The 20,690-nt window shown below is 52.1% G+C and overlaps 1 protein-coding gene and 1 long non-coding RNA gene across 55 annotated transcripts in view; one reads left to right on the top strand and one right to left on the bottom strand.

Annotated features, from left to right (window-relative positions):
• CELF4 (CUGBP Elav-like family member 4) overlaps positions 1–20,690 on the bottom strand; it is a 298,871-nt gene that overhangs the window by 199,035 nt on the left and 79,146 nt on the right. The window lies entirely within an intron of this gene.
• LOC112647859 (uncharacterized) lies at positions 28–8,117 on the top strand. Of its 5 annotated transcripts, XR_003128538.3 has the most exons (7): positions 28–233; positions 486–663; positions 848–1,027; positions 2,222–2,468; positions 4,401–4,643; positions 5,034–5,148; positions 5,910–8,117. It is a non-coding gene; the product is annotated as an uncharacterized LOC112647859 (long non-coding RNA). The 5 variants fall into 5 exon arrangements; XR_003128539.3 differs by having other exon boundaries at positions 486–635; positions 5,034–8,117; XR_003128541.3 differs by having other exon boundaries at positions 929–1,027; positions 5,034–8,117.

Raw genomic sequence — 20,690 nt, 5'->3', positions numbered from 1 at the left:
CAGGATTCCATTCCATTCCACAAGGTAAATGAGAGGGGCAGTCACAATGGTACTGCTGAACAGGCTCCTGGGAGGACTAAATTCATTCCACCGGAGACAGAAGTGTGGCCCGGAGACTCAGGGATGCACGTTTGGTCTGCAGTGAGCAGGCGACAGAGCAGGGCCCGTGATGCGCCACATGCTTCCCGCAAGCATTTGATTCCCTGGAGCCCCCACCCCAGAGCCCAGCACAGGTGGGAAGTGATCTCCACATGGCGCCTCCAGCCCAAAGCGTCTTCTCTGGCATTGTCTAGAGGTCTCAGGCAGGGGGAGAGGGGAAGGAGAAGTGTGGGTAGGTCGCTGATCTCCTGGGGTGTCCAATGGCCTCCCAGAAGGCAGTCTCCAGGCAGAAAGCTGGGGTTCTCACTGCTGGCCCAGGTGCCACTTCTCACCCCACCCTCCTCTGAGCTCTCCTGAGGCCTTCCTGTCTGTCTGGCCATTCTCAGGCCCTGCAGGCATCATCTGACTTCCCTGCTAATCCCTCCCCTGTGGACTTGCCCTGAGATTTCCAAGCTGCCAGGCGTGCGGGCTTCTGGCCACCAGAGATTGCAGTCGACACTGAGGCTGTCAGCGTCCACGCGCCAACGCTGTGGCAGGTGCTGACATCCTCGCTTCTATGTTGAGGTAGGAGGTGGGGCTCCCACATTTGCTGTGAGACAGGAATGTATTGCGGGGAGGTGCTCCCCGGGCCATTGAGGAAAAGACAGAAAGGCAGTGCTCATGAATAGATGGCCCAGCGTGACTTATCTCTCACGGCCCGGGTGCGCAGGGCATAAGCACCCTGTCCAGTGCTTGAGTTTCTTTGCAGAGCATTTCATGGAGCCTCGCTTGCACTCTGGGAACAACTTGAGAAGACCCAGTGCTTGTCCTCAGGGAGCTCCTTTTCCAGGAAGCACAGTGAATACACAGAAGTCCCCAGAGAACATCCTTGATGAGTACAGGGTCCATGTGAGACTCAGTGGTTTGGCCAGGACCGTTCACATAACTGGTAGGTGCTAACTGAAAATGCAAAGCCCCTTGTCAAAAACTAAGAATTTCAAGTGCAGGGGCCTTCTGAGCAGGCACAGACCCATGACGCCAGCCTGGCCATGGCAGGTCAAGAAGGGAGCTGTCCTTCCTCCGCGCCTGGCCCACCCTTCCCCTCCTTGACCTCAGACAGCAGCCCTCCAGGACCAAAGTGGGATCACTCATTGGGGCTTGAGATCCTTCCTGGGACTGAACTTCTGAGGGCAATGACCTCTCTCGTTTCCCAGGGTACCTCTCCAGACCCACGCGGGTCCCAGTTCCTGCCCTGCACGGTGCCCAGGCCCACTGAGCACTCCTGGCAACCTAGTACTTTTTCACCTCCGTGGGCAGTTCTCCATTCTGCCCCCACCCCAGCAGAGTGCGCATTTTATAGTCAGATTCCTCCCTCCGTCCCTCCCCACTGGGCCATCCAGGGTCGCTAATGAGGCCTCCCCTGGTTTATGGTAATGGCACCTCCTGTCCTCTCCTTCACCTGGAGTACATCACACCTGGGCACCCCTGGGGTCCCCAGGCCCCTCCTCTTGACCCCAAACTCAGGTTACCTCCCCAATAGGCCCCAGCCCCATGGCGTATTTACAGAAATGCCACTCAGCAGAACAACCCAAATCAAATGAACGTTAACGGGAAAGCTGCTAGCTTCCAAATTAGCGGTGCATAATTAGTTTCATGCATAAACCTCTCGAAAGCACCGGGCGCAGGCTGGTGAGAGAGACAATTAGTTTTTGCGAGGATGAAGAAGAGGAAGAGCAGGGGAGGAGTGGAGGCAAAGCCGGGAGGAGGCAGGGGGGAGTGTTGAATGCAACACAGGTTGCATCTGCACAGCAAAAGCCACAACTTGCCTGAGCGCAGTCTTTCTGGTGCCCACAGGCCTGCAGCCCCAGGCTCTCTCAGACAGTGCTTGGAGGCCCAGCCCATCACTCTCAGAGCTCTTCTGGCTACAGGGTACCCTCAGGATGACCTTTCCAGGCCCCTGGCTGGGTCTCAGGGAGAGACAATTGCCTTGGGGGAGATGGATGAGCATTGTCTACTTGCAACTCAGGACTCTGCCTGGAGCGAGCAGGGGCGCTCTGGCTGGCCTGGTGTTCTGGGTGTGGAGGTGTGCTGGTGTGGTTTGCCACTGGGCTGGCTAAGAATCACAGCCCATTGTGAATTTCAGAGCTCCTGGCACTTCCTGATCCCAGCAGCCCCTGGAGGGGACGTGTCTCACTGATGCGGTGTATCAAGCCCCCTCTGCAGCTTGGCCTGGCTGAGTGACACCGAGCCAAGGGTGCGGTGTCATCTCCAGACTTCGAACCCCAGCCTGCTCAGCCCCATTCCACACCAGCGACCTGCCCAGAGGAGGGCCCTGGCCTGATGTCCTCTGATACACTTCGGGATAACCACCTGCTTGGCATGCATTTCCGGTGTGTACAAAGGTCCCCAAGAACTCTCCTTCGACCCTCCCAGGTCCTTCAGGATATAGGCAAGCCCTGTCCCCTATGATCCCCTAGCCACTCGGTCTAGGCCCCGCTGTGCGCCCTTCCATTTCTGACCATACACAGCAGAGGCCTTGCACTTCCCTCTCTGGATTCATGGGCATTCCCTGTCCTCAGCCATGGCTAATTCCCAGAACCCAGGCCTTGACCTTCTCCCTCTGCCTTTCCCATCGCTGCCTCCCCAGGCCCACCAGTAAGCTGGTGATGGGTAGCAATCTCTCACTGACTCATCTCCAAGACAGGAGGGCGGACTGCATGTGGCTCAGGCGTGATGATGAGTGGGGGGGAAGCGGGAAGACTCTGAGGCGGGCTGTGGATTTTTACTCTCTCCACTCATCCTCTGAGTTTACCCTTAAAAGGATGGTAGCACCAACCTCGTGTCCTTGGAAGATTTTCCACCTCCTGCCTCCATGCTGACCAGCCTATGAAAGATTAGGGGACACAGGGCAGGACAATGGGGTTCAAGGCATGGCTGCCTTTCCCTGCGGTCCTGGGCAGGGGCCCCAACCTCCATGGGCCTCACCTAGTTTCCTCATCTATCAACTAGACACAATAATACCTGCCCTCCCTTCCTCAAGGTTTTGTGAGGATTAATGGCAGCAGAAAGGCAAAAGTTTTCTGTCAATGCAGGTATGCTTTCCACTCAGGTGTTATGACCGAGGACGTTAATGCTCACATTGGTAATGAACCCAGCCAGGAGCCTGGGATGGCCAGTGTCTCTCAGGCTGGGGTTCTGCTGGGTCTCTAGGCCCAGCTGTAGGGAGATGCTGACGCCTGCCTGAGGAGAGCTCTTTACATGGAGGCATGCAGTCTTTATTGCTTATTATATATTATTTATTTAGTCTTAATTTATAATTGCATGATTGCCAGAGGATCTTAGTGCCATAGGGACAGAAATGTGCTGCCCAGTCCTCAATAAAGAATGCTTTTCCTGCCATAAATAAACAGAATATCCAATCAAGTACCCATCAAACTGCCTGGCCCTGGCACAAACAGAACGCCACTAATGAGACACAACACGCATTAGCTTAATGCTCTACCAGGGAAAACGAGCTGGCCTCTGAGTGCCAGCCTGGGCCACAGTGAGGGACCGGAATGGGCGGGCCTCCATGTGGGCACTGGGGGAGGGCTCCTACTGCGGGCACCCCGGTGCCAGCCAGGCACCCCCGAGGAACTGGTGCTCGTCTCAGTGGGGTCACTGCTGCTCATCCCCTTGGCTTTAAGACAGCAGGGACTGACTGTGTACTCCTGTGTGCCCAGGCCTGAGCTGGGTGCTGTCAGCACCATTGGGGGAGTCTTGTGTCTGTTTTGGGAGATATGACACATGAGTACAATGTGGGTGAGATCATGAGGTAAAATACTGTGTCCCTTTCAGCAAGAGCCATGGAAGGTTATTGGTGTGGGTAGGGTAGTCAGGGAGGGCTGCATGGAGAGGGAAGGCGTGAGCTCCTCCTTGGAGGACATGCAGAAATTGGGGGGAGGGGGGTAGCGTGCATTCAGACAAGAGCCACAAAATGGCACAGGCTTGGACAGAAGGGTGAGCACTGTGTTCTGGCAGCAGAGAGGGGCACCCAGGGGCTGGGGGAGACGCAGATGCTGGGAAGGGCAGGAGGATACAGACCGTCAAGAGCTGGGGTTAGGAATCTGGGCTTTGTTTGGTAGCACCAGGATATTATGAAGGTCCCAGAATTCTGGAAAGATCAGTGTACCAGAGTCAAAACCACCGTAGACCAAGTTACACCAGGCTCCTTCCCCAGTGATCTCTCTGCCATCCCCCCTTCCCAGGCTGGCTGGGAGTAAGCTCCAGGAGGGGCCCTCACAGCTCGCTCTTGCTCTCTGTCTGCTCTTTATCACTGTCAGCTGCTTAAAGCCAAGCCTGAGACGGCGGCCCTCCCCAGCAGAGCTGAGCTCCCCAAAGATAAGATGAATGTCTGCAGGCTGCAGAGCTGAGATGTTCTGGAGGAAGTGGAAGAGGAGGAAGAAGGAATAAACACCCGTCACATTAATAAGAGTTTGGAAGAAGCAAGGGGCTGAAGCCAGGAGTCTCCAGATGGTGTTTAGTGAAATGACAGTTTGATGCTTAAGAGGAAAAATGGAACCATGGTATGCTGGGAGCATCGATCTGGGTGGGGAGGGGCGGAGGAAAGGGGGGTGGGCACATAGAGCCGGGCATGAGGCCTGACCAGAGCCCATTCCAGGGCCCAGCAATGAGGGTCAAGTCTTTCCAGATGACCACTGAAGGGTCCCACGACGTGGTTCTGGTCCTAAGGACTTAGGGACATACCCGCTCACATGTTCCAGTGCTCTCATTGGCCATTGAGAACTTAGGCCAGTCCTTGTGCCAACACTAAAGTATAGGGGATGAGTAAAACCCAGCTCCTGCCCTCCAGAGCACGCAGTCTGGGGGAGGGACTGGCCAAGAGATCATGTTTAAACTTGGGAAACAGAGGTAGACACAGGGATTTCTGAGAATTCAGAAAGCCTCTCATCCAGCCTCATCCAGACTGGGAAGGCTTCCTGGAGAAGGTGATGTCTAGGTTGAACTGGGAACGCTGACCAAGGATTTGCCTGGCAAAGAGCCTGGGATACAGGAGAAGACCAGGCAAAGGTAAGCAACAGAACAGATCATGGAGTGTGAAGCCGCAAGGGAGAGGGGGGTACCTCAGGAGTGTCGGAGGGGTCCTGGATCCCAGTGGCAAGCGGAATGGTAATAGAAAGGAGCTGGGCAAGGCTAAGAGTCCGAGAAGGCTGGATAAGGGCCTGGATGTCACCTGGCAGTGGTGAAGAGTCAGAGAGGGTTGCTCACCCGGAGTGTGGATGCATGAATCCGCCCCCCCATTCCCTTGTCCACATCTGGTATCATCGGGGGTGGTCAGAAAGCTTCTCCAGGGCTTGCCTGCTGTGGTGCCTGAAATTCTGCCCTCAGAGCCCTCTTCATGTGGGTTCAGCAGAGCACGCACTTAGCATCCACCTTTGATAGTTACAGACACCTTCTCTGCGCTCCCCTGGGGGTCAGGAGAAGCGGCCAGACCCTGGTGGTGGTGAGGGGCCATCTCACCCGACCAGGAATAGCTCTACTGGGGGGACTTTGGGCAGAGCCAGGTGGGCAGCAGCTCTGCTTGTTAGCACCGGGGAGCCACGGCTCTGGGATCATCGGTCTGGCAGCGTCCTGGCCACTGCGGCCAGGCTGGAGCCGGGGGCCCTGGTGGGCAGGCAGGGAAGGGGCGGGGGAGACCAGGGAGAGGGCGAGGCAAGGAGAGTCAAGGAGGAGTTCCAGGCTTCTGAATCCATTCTGTTTCGATTTCCCCCAAGTCACACAGCTGCCAGGGTTCAGACAGATGCTGTGATTAGCATTTTAATGCATTTCAGAGGACCTTGTCCAAACTGCTCTGAAAATCAGAAATCAAGAGTTTATCTTCAGCTGTCCCTGTAGAGCTGCATTCCCTTCCAGCGCCAAGAGAGCCCGAGGAAGAGCGTGCGTGCACACGTACATCTGTGTGCCCATGCATGGCTGCGTGCACGGACACCTGTGTGTGCACGTTTCCCCGTGTGGGTTTCCATGTGCGCCTTCCTCTGGTGTGTGTACATAGCTTTGTGCACACACATGCCGTGAACCCTGGCGTGTGTGCGTGTCTGAGTGTGAAGTGTGGGCGTGTATCTGCATCTGCGGGCACATGTACGTTCTGCACACGTGTGCTTGTTCTACACGTGCCTTTGCAAGTGCGACTCCATCGGGGATCATTCACGTGGAAGAGGCAGAGCTGGATGCTGGCTGAAAACAGGTCAGCGCTGAGTGACTCGGGCTGTCAGGGCGTCTGGGCCTCAGGTAATGGGAAATGCATTTCCAATGCGGCTGCGGCTGCCTGGCCGGATCCCAAAGCCGTGTTTTCAAACAATACAGGCAAGCGGCATTTTTAAGCAATGTGGAGCTCCTGCAGTTTGAATCCCGCTCCCTTGGACGGGGCTAGTATCCCGGGCCCAGCATGGAGAGGTTTCTGGAGCCCCAGACGGGGAATGGGGCAGCTGCAACTGGGTCAGCGGAGCGTGGGACTGGGAAGCCAGGAGCCCCTCATGACGCATCCTGTGTGGGGTGGCTCCCGTCAGCCTCTCTTCCTGCTTCCCAAGGTTCTCCTCCTGCCACCCCAATCTGGCTACACTTCGCATCTGCCAAGGCTGCCCTGCATCCGGCTGGGTGTCGCCGGCCTTTCAACTAGCTTCAGGTGGAAGGCACTCTTTCTCCTTTCCTTGTCATCCTCCCTGGATACACTACCCACCCCCAAACCCCAGGGGATGTGTATCTCTCAGCCCCAAACACAGCTTTCTAGGACCATCTTCCCAGCCAAGGGGAAGGCACCTGTTTGCCTCCCAAGCCTGCATCAGCTTTTAGGGACCTAGGTGGCACCCCTGGCTCCTTTGTTTGGAGTCAACTGAAACTTCAGATCTTTGATCCCTGCCAGGTCAGCTTCCCTCTGCTCAGTGTCACCAGGCAGGGGTATCCACCTTTAGTCTTGGGGGCCCCTCAGGGTTGCCCTGGACTCAACCTGGATAGTGCAGACAAGTAAATGGGAGTTGGGGGATGCATTCGATGGAAGGGGGGCAAGGAAGCAGCAGACAGTTCCTTGTGAATTTGTTTAATGTAAATACATCCTCTATTTATCTTTAGCTGTTAATAAATTCATGCATTATTAGAAAATCCCTCATACCAGCAGACCCGCTGCGTTAGATCAGCTCGTTTTGAGAGATTTCCTGTTGGCAGGATTCAAAGCCCGCACCTGCAGCCGGCCCAGGCACAAGGATTTAACTGAACGCCACAGATAATTAGATCAGTTAACCTCACAAATTAAAACAAGCACATCGTATTAGCTCAGTTTATCCTAAAAGAAAATATTAAGTTCCCCCAGATAAATCGTTTAATAAGAATAGAGGAAGATGGCACATACTGTCTTCCCGGACCTGTGGGCAGGAGGCAGGGAGGGCTCACGTGGCCGCCAGAGAGTCAGTTTGCCTCCATGGAGTGATGGGTGACAGACTGGGCTCTTGCCCCCCGATCTAGCAGTGGCTGGAAGTGTCTGAAGAAGCCTCAGGCAGGGTGCTAGCTGAAGCACACAGGACAACACAAAGCTCCATGAGTTCTGAAAGGCACGAGGGGCGTCAGTGGGAGCTGCCCTACTGTGCCACCTCGTAATGCAGCACAATCCCCAGGGGAACCCTGGGGGTAATTTAGGGAATGTGGGTTCACTCCATCCAGAGAGGCCTCCAGGAGGGGCTACGACCCAGCTGCAAGTTCCTTCCACCCGCAAGGTGTTTACCACTTGAGTTGGTCTCAGTCTTTGAAAATTTTGAACTCTCTACATCAGATAAGGGAAAGAACTCAGTCTTTGCAAAATCTATGGTGCAAAAAATTTTGATCAGCAAATAAATAGTGCAGTCAACACCATTGTCTGCAGGAATATGTCATCTACCTAGGAGAACGGCAGCGTTTGCAAGTGGCTTCCTGGTACTCCCTGTCACACCATCACTGTGCAAATTACACATGCTTTGTATCTGTTCATTAAAGCAGGCTTGGCAGGACATTCACTTGGAAGCACTGTTGGATTGTCTACTCAAAAGTAATAAAACGGCGCTGAGCACACCCCATAATATGGATGCTAATGGAAATGGTGTCCTCCCCAGCTCTTCTGAAGTAAGGTGGATTTACTAGATTTCTCAGCTACTGGGCCTCTTTGAGATAAAGGCTGTGTTACAAGTGAGAAAGGACCCAGATGTGGCATCTCAGCAGCGTGCCCCATGTCCACAAACCTTCACAGGCTCTGTGCCCTCTTTGGGCTTCTGTGTCTCCCTTGCAGAATGGGGGCATGGAGCAGGTGATGCTAAGGCACCCTCTAATTTCCGAGCTTCTCTGGCCCTTGGGAGGAAACAGAATGGCAGAGAAGAGTCAGTCAGTCCCATTCATGGAAGGAAGTCGGCTAGCCCGGGAGCAAGAATCAAGGCTTCCTGGCGGTGCTGGACAGAGAGTGGGAGCGCCCAGGGTTCCAGGAGCTGCAGGAGCACTGAAACCACCCCGGGGAGCATTTGCAACATATGGATTCCCAGGCTGCTCCCCGACTTCACGTCTGTGTGTGCGTGTGGCATATGTGTGTGTGTGTGTGTGTGTGTGTGTGTGTGTGTAAGGTGTTGAATCTCTTTCTTTGCATTTATTACAAATCTGAATATCTCAGAAACTTTGAGGCACATTTAGGTAGTTTAGGAACCTCTCCAGAACTCTTCTGCAGGTAGGAACCATCCCATAAGCAGTGGTGGGGGTGGGTGGGGGACAAAATGCCAAGTCCCCCTCACCAGCTTCAGCGTCCTAGAGGGAGCCAAGTTTCCCAGAAGCCCTTTTCCAGCAGGCCTTCTCAGCAGCCAGTGAGTAGCCTCTGACAGCTAGTGCCTCAGGTGTGCTGGCCTGGCCCACTGAGGCTGCTCCACAAAGGAAGGCCCTAGAAGGCTCTCTACTGTCCCAAGCTCCATTCCTGATGCCCCCTTCCCGCTTCAGGCCTCTCACCGCACAGACATGGGCCCTCTCCCTCCAGACCACGCCACCCATCGTGGTGAAGCTCTCACTCTCCTGCTTTAATGGCTCCCAGATACTCAAAGAAAAGAGACAAAGTTGCTCTGTGGGACATTCCAGGCCTTTTGCACTCAGGCCCCAAATCTCCTCAGACTTTTGGCGCCCCCTCTTTCTGAGCACCCCGAGCTCCAGCAGTACAGTCATGGCACAGTCTTGCTCCTTCCCTTCCCCTGTTGGATGTGCTCTCACCTCAGGGGAATGCTGCCTCCAGCTCATTTCCAGGTGCCCACATCCTGCCCACCCCTCCCAAGGCAGTGTCCCCAGGGCCCAGAGTGGGCTCACGGGAGGCACCCAGTCAACACTGCCTTGTGGGGCTCCCAGATGACACAGAGCTCTAAATTTCACTCCAAAGTCACAATCTGTTGTCCTCTAATTGCTTGGCATGTACATCTTTTCTCCTCCACAGGAGGGAAAGCCCCATGGGGCAGCAGGGTCCTCTGCCTCTCCTTGTGTCCGCCTGCCAAGCAGCACCCAGCACAGGGCCATGCTCCTGGTGGGTGCTCAGGAAACACTTACGAATTGAATTAAAAACCTTCTCTCAGGCCGTGAGCAGTCCCGGCTGTCGGATGCCAGCTGTCAGGGCTGCTGGGAGAGGCCAAATGCATATTCATGTCAGATCCCTGGGTCGCCCTGTCTTGAAGGGCCTCCTGGACCATGGGAAACCACGTGGGTATCAGGGCATGAATCTGCTTCTGCTCTTACTGCTTTGGGTTTTATTTTATTTTATTTTATTTTATTTTATTTTATTTTATTTTATTTTATTTTATTTTATTTTTCTTAGGGTTTTAAATCTTCTGGGCTCCCCTTGCCCAGCTTCCAGGGGTGCTGTCCTTTTTCCAGGGTGTGTGTGGGGAGGGTGGCTCCATGAACGGGGAGTGGTGATGGGAGTACAGGAGGTCTCACGTGTGGGTGTGTGATCCGCTAGGACATCTTAGCCTTCACCTCTCCCGGGGGCACAAAGTAGTGGTCCTGAATCACTCTTCAGGCACAGCCAGGCCTTGGCAAGGAGAGGAACAGCCAGCTCCTGGGATGTTCCCGCCACTCTCACACTTGGCTTCCATTCATTGGGTTTTGTCGGTCTCCCCACGTGGCCAGCCCTGTGCTAAGCCACACAGCTGAGGTGCTTGCTGCTGGGCATCATGGGCCAGTGGTTCATCAGACCAGGGCCGACAGGGGTGGGCATGGACCAGAAGAGGCCAAGCAGGGAGACTCGCCCTCTGGAGTGTCCGCAAGGGTAGCCACAGCTGTGGAGAGACCATCACACATTCCCTAGGTGTATGCAGGGCACTCGGGACTTTGCAAGCAGCATCTCGTGCTGTGTGGACATTGCCCCAGGATAAAGGCACTACTGGCATCCCAGGGTTGAAATGAAGCACAGAGAAGTGAAATGATTTTCCCAAGGTCACACAGTTCAGAGTGGTGGAGCTGGGTTGGCTGAAATGGGGGTGTGAACCTGCTCAGTGGCAAGGTGGGCTCTAAATCCCAAGGGCCTTCAGAGAAGGGAGGGCTGGGGAGACCAGAGTCATCCTGAGGACATCCTCCTGGATTGAGGCTGGGGCATGCAGGCAGGACAGCGGGGTTTGGCCGGGGCTGCAGACTAGGACAGGTATGGGGCGCTGTATGACAGAGAAACAGGAAATCAAGGATAAAATCATGGGATCCTGGCTCACCTAGAAGTGGTCTGATCCCAGGGAGGAACTGCCTGCATTGCCCTCTTCCACCCCAGGGAACTCAGACTCTGCTTGAACACTTCTGTGGCCAGGTGCTCACTACTTTTTGGGACAGTTCCTGCCAGTGAGGATTGGGGAGGGTTTGGTGGGCCTTCCTCAAGCTGCTGGCAGAGGCCACAAGGGAAGCACAGGCCAGCCCTGGGCCATCTCTGGGGTCCTTTCCCTTCCCAGCTCAGTCGAGTGGGGCTGAAGCTGATCAGGAAGGTACATTCTCATTTCTCAGGCAGGCTTTGCCCTGAGCACTCAGGCCTCACTCCACACCCCTTTACAACAGGCCAGAGGTGCTCCGCTTTGGTTTCTGAAAAATAAAGTTGTCACCATTGTTGCTGGCTCTGGAAGCTGGGTGGGCCACTTTTAGATGGTATGCATCCACTGCTGCAGCAGACAAAGGGGTGAGGGCAGGGGGGATGCTCACGGCATGCCTGTGATGGGGGACAGCTGTCTGCAGGCACAGTGGCCTCTGATTCTTCAATATTCTTTAAGCCACACCCAGAGACACAGAGACAAGTTCAAGGAAAACACATACAATAAAAATAAGGGGCTGAAATCTTCATTCCCCCACTTAGAATCCCATGGAATTAGAAACCATGTCAGTAGTTGAATAAACATGCTGAGTTAGCAGAGCCATGTTGAAGAAGCATCTCTGGAACACACTGCGAAACTCCTCTTTCTGACTCAGCCTCCTCATACAAGCAAACCCTGCATGTGTGGGGGGTGGCGCTGCTACTCTGGCCCAGCTTGCTCTTCTGTACCCCGCACCCATCCCTGTGAGGGTGGTGGGGCAGACTCTGCTGGCTCCTACCCATGATCCGTCCCCACTTCTCCTTCATGAACTAAAGTATGGGTTTTTTTTTTTTCATGGAAGATATGAAATCCCCTTCCCTAAGCCTGCCTAGCAGCAGCTGGGATGACCACGAGACACAGTTCTGACCAATGAGACGTACACGGAAGACTGCTGAGGAGGGGCCTCTGGGAAACCCTTTGCATTTCTAATGAAAGGGACAGATGCAGCTGGACTAACTCTGCTTGATTGTGGATGCGATGCATGGAGCTGTGGCAGCCATTGTATAACCATGAGGGAAGAGCCTCTGACACGGGTGAAATGCCAAATCACTCTATGAAATGTGAAAAACCCAAACTCCATTTGTTGAAGCCACAGAAATCAAATGTGTTTCTAACTGACAGGGTAGTCACGGCAAGTGAGGTTCAAGGAGATTAAGGGGTTTCTTAAGGGCACAGTGTAAGGATCCCGGCAGAGCTGAAGCTGGGATCTGACATGACTTTTCACGAAAAGGCAATGCTTTCCCATCTAAAGGCAGATATACTATGTAGTGACACCTATAGGGCCCTGGGGGGCCCTGCTCTCCATCACATGGCCCCTGGGGCCCGGGGGCTCTAGCACTGATGCCAGAATCTCTTGTGGGCTTTAGGGGATGGGGACTAAGGAAGACAACACTATTCCTGCCCTTGTGAAGCCCTGGTTTCCCACATAGTTGGTACCACAGGATTCAGTGGAAGGAGTCCAGGCCCTGGAGCCAGACCTCTTCCTGGCCACATAAGCCCAAGGAAGCCCTTTTACTTCAACGTCCTCTTCCTTAACAGAGGGCTAGCAATGCTTACTCGAGAGCCCCTGTGCAATGCTGTCTTGACAAATCAACGAGATAATACCTGCGATGTGTCTGGCACCCAGTGAGCACTCAACAAACGGTAGTTGTCATCATGGCTGGGGAGACAGGCTTCTATTATCTTCCCTCCTATTCAGGAGTATGGAGTCAGGAGCCAGAGCGGGTCTGTGGCAAATGCAGGCAGTGTCCTGCCTACAGCCCCTTGCTCTCTTCACTGCAGTGACAGCGGCCTAACTTCCAACCGCCAGCACCAGCACCTGTTGATGGAGGGCTTTCTTGGGCGGTGGCACCCACTCTGCCCACCCACATGGCAAGCCAGGAGAGCTGGGGGGTCAACGATCCCTTGCCCACATTCTCAGCCAAAGACTGGTGGGAACTGGGCATAAATACCCCAGTTCCCTCACCCCTCGGGTGGACCCTGGGGAGTACGACTCACCCTGGGGCTGGAGTTCCCAGTGGGATTAAGTGCCATTCCCAATGGCAGCTAGTCTGCCTAATAACACACCCTTTAGTGACTTGTTTCCTTCCTATCATACTTCCTCACTTTCTATTCATGTTTCCTGGGGTCACTATCTAAAGAAACCACTTGCACTCAAATGCTTGTCTAGAGTCTACTTCAGAGAGCATTCAAAATAAGGCATTATCTTTCAGAGCCTGAAGTGAGGGCAGCGGCCATCACATTTTTGTGCACATGAATCTTCTAGAGATCTTGTTAAGATGCGGTGGGGTGCAGTCTGAGTGACATGACTCAGTTTGAGGTGGGGCTCAAGATTACTTCTCTAACAAGCACACTGATAATGCTGGTGTACTGGTCCCAGGTACACACTCTAGACAGGGTGTAGACTCCAGGGCTGTTGACTCTGCTCAGACACAGGGGAGACCAATGTGGCTTGGAGCAGCTTGGAAGAGCTTGCTAGGAGAAGTTGGGGGATTAATGCTAAGTCTTGAAGCCAGGGAAGGACTCTGGTGGGTGAGCAACAGGAGGTGGGCTTTTCCAGGGAGGAGGGGACCTGGGGATTGCTGGGCCTGAAGCCATGTCTAGGGTGAGCAGGATGTCAGGCGATTCATCTGTCCAGATTGACTGGGGCCTGTGGGCTCTACAGGCTGGAGGTTCTGAGAGCAGCAGTGCGAGGAAGGCCTCACCCTTTCTCCAACCACATTCTCCCCCTTCTTATCCCTAACTCGGAAGGAAAATTCAGACTCCTGGCTCCCCCGAGCCTTCCCTTCTTACTACCCTTCCGATTTCCTCTCCCTCACACACACCTGGATTCTTCTCCCCTCTAAGGAGATTTTATAAGATTTTATTTACCTATGAGAGAGAGAGAGAGCACAAGGGGGGTGGGGGCAGAGGGAGAAGGAAAGGGAGAAGCAGACTCCCCACTGAGCTGAGCAGGGAGCCTGATTATTAACCCCAGGGCCCTTAGATCATGACCTGAGCCGAAGGCAGATGCTTAGCCGACTGAGCCACCCAGGTGCCCCATGTTGCTCTTCTGAAATATAACAGGACATATGGTTCAAATTGCACATTTGACCATTTTATAATTTTATTATCCGGTGACTATTTCATGTATGAATTAGGAGTCACCAGATTTTACCATAGCAACGGACCCTGAGGTCATTCACACTCACATCATGGCTTTGTCATTCATAATAATACTTGGGTTATAGCAATCCACAGCCTATAAAGGCCTTACACATAAGACTGTCATTATAGAATTAAGAAAGAGGTCCAGAAAGTTCAGGTGGCATGTCCCAAAGTCATCCCCGCTGGTTGGTGTTGTCACTACAGGCTGTAAGTGCTGTAAGTGGGTGGACCGGAGCGTTTGGCACCGTTTTGCCTTTTCTGTGCTGAACAAGAGTTGGGGACACCAGGCTCACTTATTTTGTGCCCACTCAGCCACCAGGGGAGGAAGCCACTTGCCTGGTGCCCCCTGGTGGTCTAGTTGAAAACACTGCAAATGCCTTTGATCAAAACACATAGGAACCATAATAAACTGGGACCCTGAGAGACCTCAGCCCCCTGAATTTCAGCCCTTTTCTCTTTACAAGTATTTTCATGACTAATGGAAGAATAAGGAACCACACGGCCTTCCCCCATCCTCACCCAGGGTTGTCCATCTTTGCTGGGACACGGCAGGCAGCCCACCATTTGCGAATGATTCCATACGGGGGTTAAGAGTCACTTGCCAAAAACATGGGGACATCTTCCCCCAGAGGGCAGTGTGGGTACTCTAGAGGGGGCAAAGGCCTGGGTGCGGAGGATGACTTTGAGATGCCTCTATGAGAAGAGGAGTGAAGGGTGTGGATAGATGCAAGGGTGGTGGACTGGGGCCAAGGTGCGGTGTGGAAGAGGAGAGGCAAGAGCAGAGGGTGCCACAAAAGCTCCCATGCCAATCTGGTGCTTGCTTTCTGGGTTTAAAGCATTTCTGACTTCCGCCTGGGAACTCTGGTGTTCCCTTCTGCATGATGTCCTCGCAGCTCCAGCCCTTTGTCTGTGGCACAGTCTCTCAGACCTGTTTCCTGGCAGGATGGGGATCCTGCAAAGGGAGGAGCTGGAGAAACCCCACACGTGGGTGAGCTGCAGATGCCTGGTTTCTGGTCCCTGCTCTGTCACAAGTGAAGCTCCAACTCCTTTCACTCGGATCACAGATTCTATGACCATAGACCACTGGTGACACTGTCAGCCATAGAGCCGAGTGTGACCTGCAGATATGTGAGTGTATATATACAGCCACATCAGAAATTGTCTTTAATGTCTGGAGGTAAGCTTTGTCCTCTGCTGCTGCCCATTACTCCCTCTATGCTTTCACCATCAGAGAGTGTGCACCTTAACAAACCCTCCTACCTCTGACACCCTGAGGACCCTTGGGCTTGTCTCCTAAGTGAGGAGAACCAGTGAACAAGAGAGAGGAAAGCTTGGGGTGCCTGGCTGGCTCAGGTGGTTAAGCATCTGATGCTTGATTTTGGCTGAGGTCATGATCTCAGGGTCATGAGATCAAGCCCCTCTTTGGGCTCAGTGGGGAGTCTACCTGAGATTCTTGCCCTCTCCCTCTGCCTGTCCTCCTGCTCTCTCTTTCTCTCAAATAAATATATACGTCTTGAGAGAGAGAGAGAGAGAGAGAGAGAGAGAGAGAGAGGAAAGCTCTGTCTCAAGGCCTCACTGTGTGTTTTCCAACCACTCCTAGCCTTCACACAGAGCCTAGGGTCCCTAGTGGTCCCTTGGAACTATTGACATTTGGTGCCAAACAATTCTTTGTTATGGGGCTGTCCTGTGCACTGTAGGATGTTTAGTAGCTTCCTGGCCCCTACCTACTAGATGCCAGTAGAGTCTCCAGACAAAGTCAAATGCCCTCTGAGGAGTAAAATTGCCCTCAGTTAGGAGCCAATGCTCTAAAAGGACAGACGAATAGTTCTTTTTAGGAAACATGGGGAACGAATGAAGAGATATCATTAATTTCCCCCCAAGAGAAAGAAAAAATCGAGGCCAAAGCAAGATGTGGGACAAGGACTGGTGGGACTGCCCCCACCCCTCACAACACACAATGACTCAAACACTTTTGAAGATTTTTCCTCCTCTATGGAAGAGCCATAGGGTTGCCCACTTCTCAGTGTTATAGGTTGAACTATGTTCTCCCCCAAAATACGATGAAGTCTTAACCCCCACTCAGTACCCATTAATGTAACCTTATTTGAAGTAGGTTATTTGCAGAAGTAATCAAGTTTAAGATGAGGTCAAATTACTGGTGTCTTATGGACACAGATGTGCATACAGGGAAGATGATGTGACACCACAGAAGAACACTATCTACAAGCCAGGGAGTACCTAAAGCTCCCAGAAATGAGGAGAGAGGCCTAGAACAGATTCTTCCTCACAGCCCTCAGCTGGAATCAACCTTGCCAACACCTTGATCTTGGACTTCTAGCCCCAGAACCATAAGACAATAAATTCCTATTGTATGAGCTCCCCAGTTTGGGTAGTTTGTTAAAGCAGCCCCCAAGCTAATACACTCAGTAAGAAGGACAGCAGAACCAGGGAGCTAGAGGTGTGCAGGCATCTGGCTCGTGACCCCACCACTGGGAGCAGAGACACACAAAGGTGGCAGGGGCTGGGGGAGAAGATGCACGTGCTGATGGGACCCAGGCTCATCGTATAGAGACAAATGCCAACACTGGGCCCAGAGGACAGACAAGTGGAAATACATCATATCTCTCAAATGAAACGCTTTGATTGCACCAATCACTAAAAGTTGTAAAACTACCCTGAAGAATTAACAGCCTCCGTACATGCTAACTACATCCATCATAAATTCGTCTTTAGTTTCTGTTATCATATCACTGTCTCTGGGGACCCCTGGCTTGTCATCATTTGCCCTTTATAATTTATTCATCTTGTTCTTGCCTGCATCCTTTCTACTTATCATTCATCTTTACAGTTGTACATAAAATTGGATGGATCCTTCCATAGCACAGTTGTCAGCAGGGAGATGGTCCTCAATAAGGAAGCCCCAGGAAACCTGGTGCAGGTCCCACCAGAGTCTCTGAGGGTGTCAAGGTGGAGGTAGGGTGGCCAGAGGGAAAGCAAGGGAGAGTGAAGGAGAGTGGAAGGGTATGAGGGAGAGAGGAGGAGAGGGGAGAGCCTGGAGAGGCAAGTGAGAAATGTAAATGAAGAAAAGGTGGAAAACGAAAGGGAAAAGAGGAAAAGAAAAATGACCAGAAGGGAGAGAAATGAGGATGAAACCGTCATAAAGAGAAAAGAGAGAGAGAAAGAATGTAAGATAAGATGGGACTTGGGCAAAGGAAAGCAAGGAAGCGGGTCAGACAGAGAAGGCATCCAGAGCCTGTGGGTAGGGGGAAGAGGGTGGTGGCTAGAAATCCAATTAGGGTTGTTTTGTTTTATTTTTTAATTTTCCTTTTTAACATCTTTCCTGGTACATTCAAAGAAGGTCACACGGAATTTCCATAGAAATGACTGGTCCTAGTTGCAGGGACCTGCGTCTGGAGGTGTGATGGCAGTGATGTTGTGTGTCTACCAGGCTGAACTCAGGGCTGCGGGTGGGGGACAGACAGAGGAGTATGTTGGTTTGCTTTGTATTCTCGGGTTGCCAGAGTGAGGGCACAAAAGCCAATCTTTAACTAGTGAATTGGAACTTTAATGTTTACCAAGCAGATACAGCTCCCACTCTCCCCACCCCCTCCTCCCCTGCCAGCTCCCTCTCCTCCCCTCTTCCCTATCTGCTCCCTTTTCTGGCTGCTTCCACAGGCCTCCTGCTAACTGAACCTAGCTCTTTCCCCTTAGTGGCCCTGGTGAGGAGCCCTTCCTGCTGTCAGAGGAGCAAAGTGCTGGCCACAACTGGCCATGTTGCTTGGTTTTCCTAATCGAGTCTCTCCCCAGAGGCCCCACATTTCTAACTTTGGAAACAGATGGGGTCTTCCTAGAAGACAATTGCCTGCAAGGTCCCAAAGGCACTGGGGCTGGGACTAAGTAGCAGGGGCCTATTTTAAGGAACAGGATTCTTCCACGAGGCCTCCCATGCACACTCGGGCCCCAGGGAACTCTCAGAGTGGATCTCTCCAGCCCAGCTCACGGCTCCTGACCTGTCATGCATGCCTTGTCTCCAGGCTGGTTCTCAGACCAGTGCGCTCATCTGACATATCTGTCTTCCTCCCAACTCTCTAATTCCCAACCTGCCCATATTCTGAGCAAAACCCTTGATCAACTCCTAGACCCCACAGTTGTCTGGGTCCCCTCGAAAGCAACTGGTAATGCTACAAAAGAGAGATGGGTATCCTGGGTTTGGGTAGCAGACCTGGTGCTGGTCCTAGCTTGGCTATTCAATTGTGTGATTTTGGACAAATTGCTTAATCTAAGCCTGGGTCTCTCCATGTATGGGGCATAAGCCTGAGAACTTCCTCATAGGGTAGTTGGAAAGATAAAATGAGGTTATGAAGTAACATGCTTGCTTCATGTCCATCAGATAGTAAGCACTTAATAAACATGAATTGTTATTATCAATCAATTGTCCACACTAACCATTTTATAATAACCCGCTGTCTTGTATTGTTGAATATTTTTGAGCACATCTTCCGTCTCTAACTTGATGGAAACTCCAAGAGGGGTAGAGATGAGTTTTTCTAAACACTGCCCAGGCACACACCCAGGAAATACTTGTGGATGGATTGAGAAACTGGCCCATGGTGACTGAACCCTACCAACAGGGGAACAAATGTTGGGTATGGAAAAGGGTGGGCTGAAGAGGGGGCAGGAAAGAGATCAAGAAGACATAGAGATGGAGAGTTTTGAAAAGTGGAATCACTCTGCCTAGATTCTGGCAGAAGATACTGCTCAAAAGGACCCTGATGAGCTTTTGCGGCTTAGTAATCTCCTTCTAACGAAGTCATGCCGAACTCAAAAACAAAAATCCATCTGTGACACTAGTCCGGGGATGTCTCCAACAGCCTTCCCAGGGACTTTGGTTAGGCTGATACCCAGGGATACTGACCTCTGACTTATAAGAACAGCCATTGTGGAATAGTTTCTGAGCTTCCACTTACCCCAAGAGGAATGTCAACTCCCTTTCTCAATTCCCAAAATGAGGACACGTATTAAGGGGCATCTCTAGTTCTGCCTCTGTTGTGTTGTTGTTGGTGGTGATGATGATGTGTTGCGTGTGTGTGCGCACACCAACAACGATCCTGTTTTCCTTGCTGCTGACAGGCTAGCTCTGGAACTTGCTGGGAAACAGAATGGGTTGCCTGCACTATTTTCTCCCCTCTTTTCCTTTTCAGTGAGAAAGTGGAGGGCTGGTTTTAATGGATTGATTTTAATGGATTTTGAAGCCTGGAAAAGTGCCTAAATTGCTGAGGTTACCAGTTTTCTAGGTGCTTTTTTCAATTGCTTTCTCCTTAGTCAGACAGAGTACGCTCACTGGGGCAACTAATGTGGTCACCCCAAACAAGAAGAGGTCTCTCTCTGCACCCCCACCCCACCAAACAGGTGGCCATGAACACAGTCTCAGCTGGTGGAAACACCCGTTATTTGGTTGGGTGACAACATCTTGCTTGGTCCTGTCCCTGCATCTGCTAGCGTCACGCTTTCTCCGATCTCAAAGGAGAGAATCAACCAACAATAACAACACCAGTTCTGCTTTCTGGAATCCACTTTAAGACATGATTTTATTTGGTCATTTTGTTTTTCATTTGTTTCCATGTGAGTTTGTGTGGGGACAACGTGCCCTGGGAAGTCTGAGCTTCAATCCTGTCTTGTTCTCTCCGTCCCTCCCCCTGTAGGCTGTGCTGTGCCTTCCCAGAGAATTGTGATGAGGTCTTTGAGGCCATGAGTCTCCCTGGGAGGCCTTTGAAGAAAGGAGAGGCATTCAGGCACTGCAAGGGGACTCCAGGCTATGTTTTAGCCCTACCATTGGCTTCTCCTCACCCCTCCCACCTCCCAACATATACATTCACATTTCTTTTTGTCCTGTCTCCCAAACTTGCCCAACTTGTCTTTGTGATTTCAGGAAAAATGCCACTGGATCTCCCAGTATGAAGGATTAGCGCAGATTATGGGGAACAGTGTTAATTATCGGTGGAAGGGGGGCTGGCGCGTCGCTCCAATGTGCTCCTGATTTCCCCTGGGCCTTTCTGCCTGGTAATAAGCCTGCTTTAATCTGGCAGGCCCCTTGGTGAAATCAGCACCACGGACAGTGGTATTGATTGCTTCTGAGAAACCATCACAGCTGCTCAACCAAATTACCTTTGATATGTGACCTTTAATGTAATTACTGCAACATCAAAGTATTTCTATAAATTATTAAAGAACTAATACACTCCATCATTTAGCTATTCTATTATATGTAAAATAAACAACCACAAGTTAATGTTAGATCCTGAACAATCCACACTTGCTATGGAAATTCTCCCAGTCCCCAGCCTCTTCCCCTTCAAAATCCTGAGCCCCTCCCTCCCACCTTCTCTTTCTGTTTCCTCATCTAATTCCCGGCTTTTAGCCGTCATGAAACTCCCCAGCAATCTCTCTCAGGCTGATGAAGGGCCTCCCAAAACAATGTGGTATTTTCTATTCCATTTGGGTAGCTCTAAAATATCTATCACAATCTCTCCCAAAACAAAGTACCATAAACACTTTATTAATCAGCACAAACCTTTCTCAGAAGCCTTTGATTATCTTACA

The sequence above is a fragment of the Canis lupus genome, chromosome 7 (assembly GCF_003254725.2).
Source record: "Canis lupus dingo isolate Sandy chromosome 7, ASM325472v2, whole genome shotgun sequence".
NCBI classification, from domain to species: domain Eukaryota; kingdom Metazoa; phylum Chordata; class Mammalia; order Carnivora; family Canidae; genus Canis; species Canis lupus.
The sequence above is the reverse complement of the archived record's forward strand: the minus strand, read 5'-3'. Positions and strand labels throughout refer to the sequence as shown.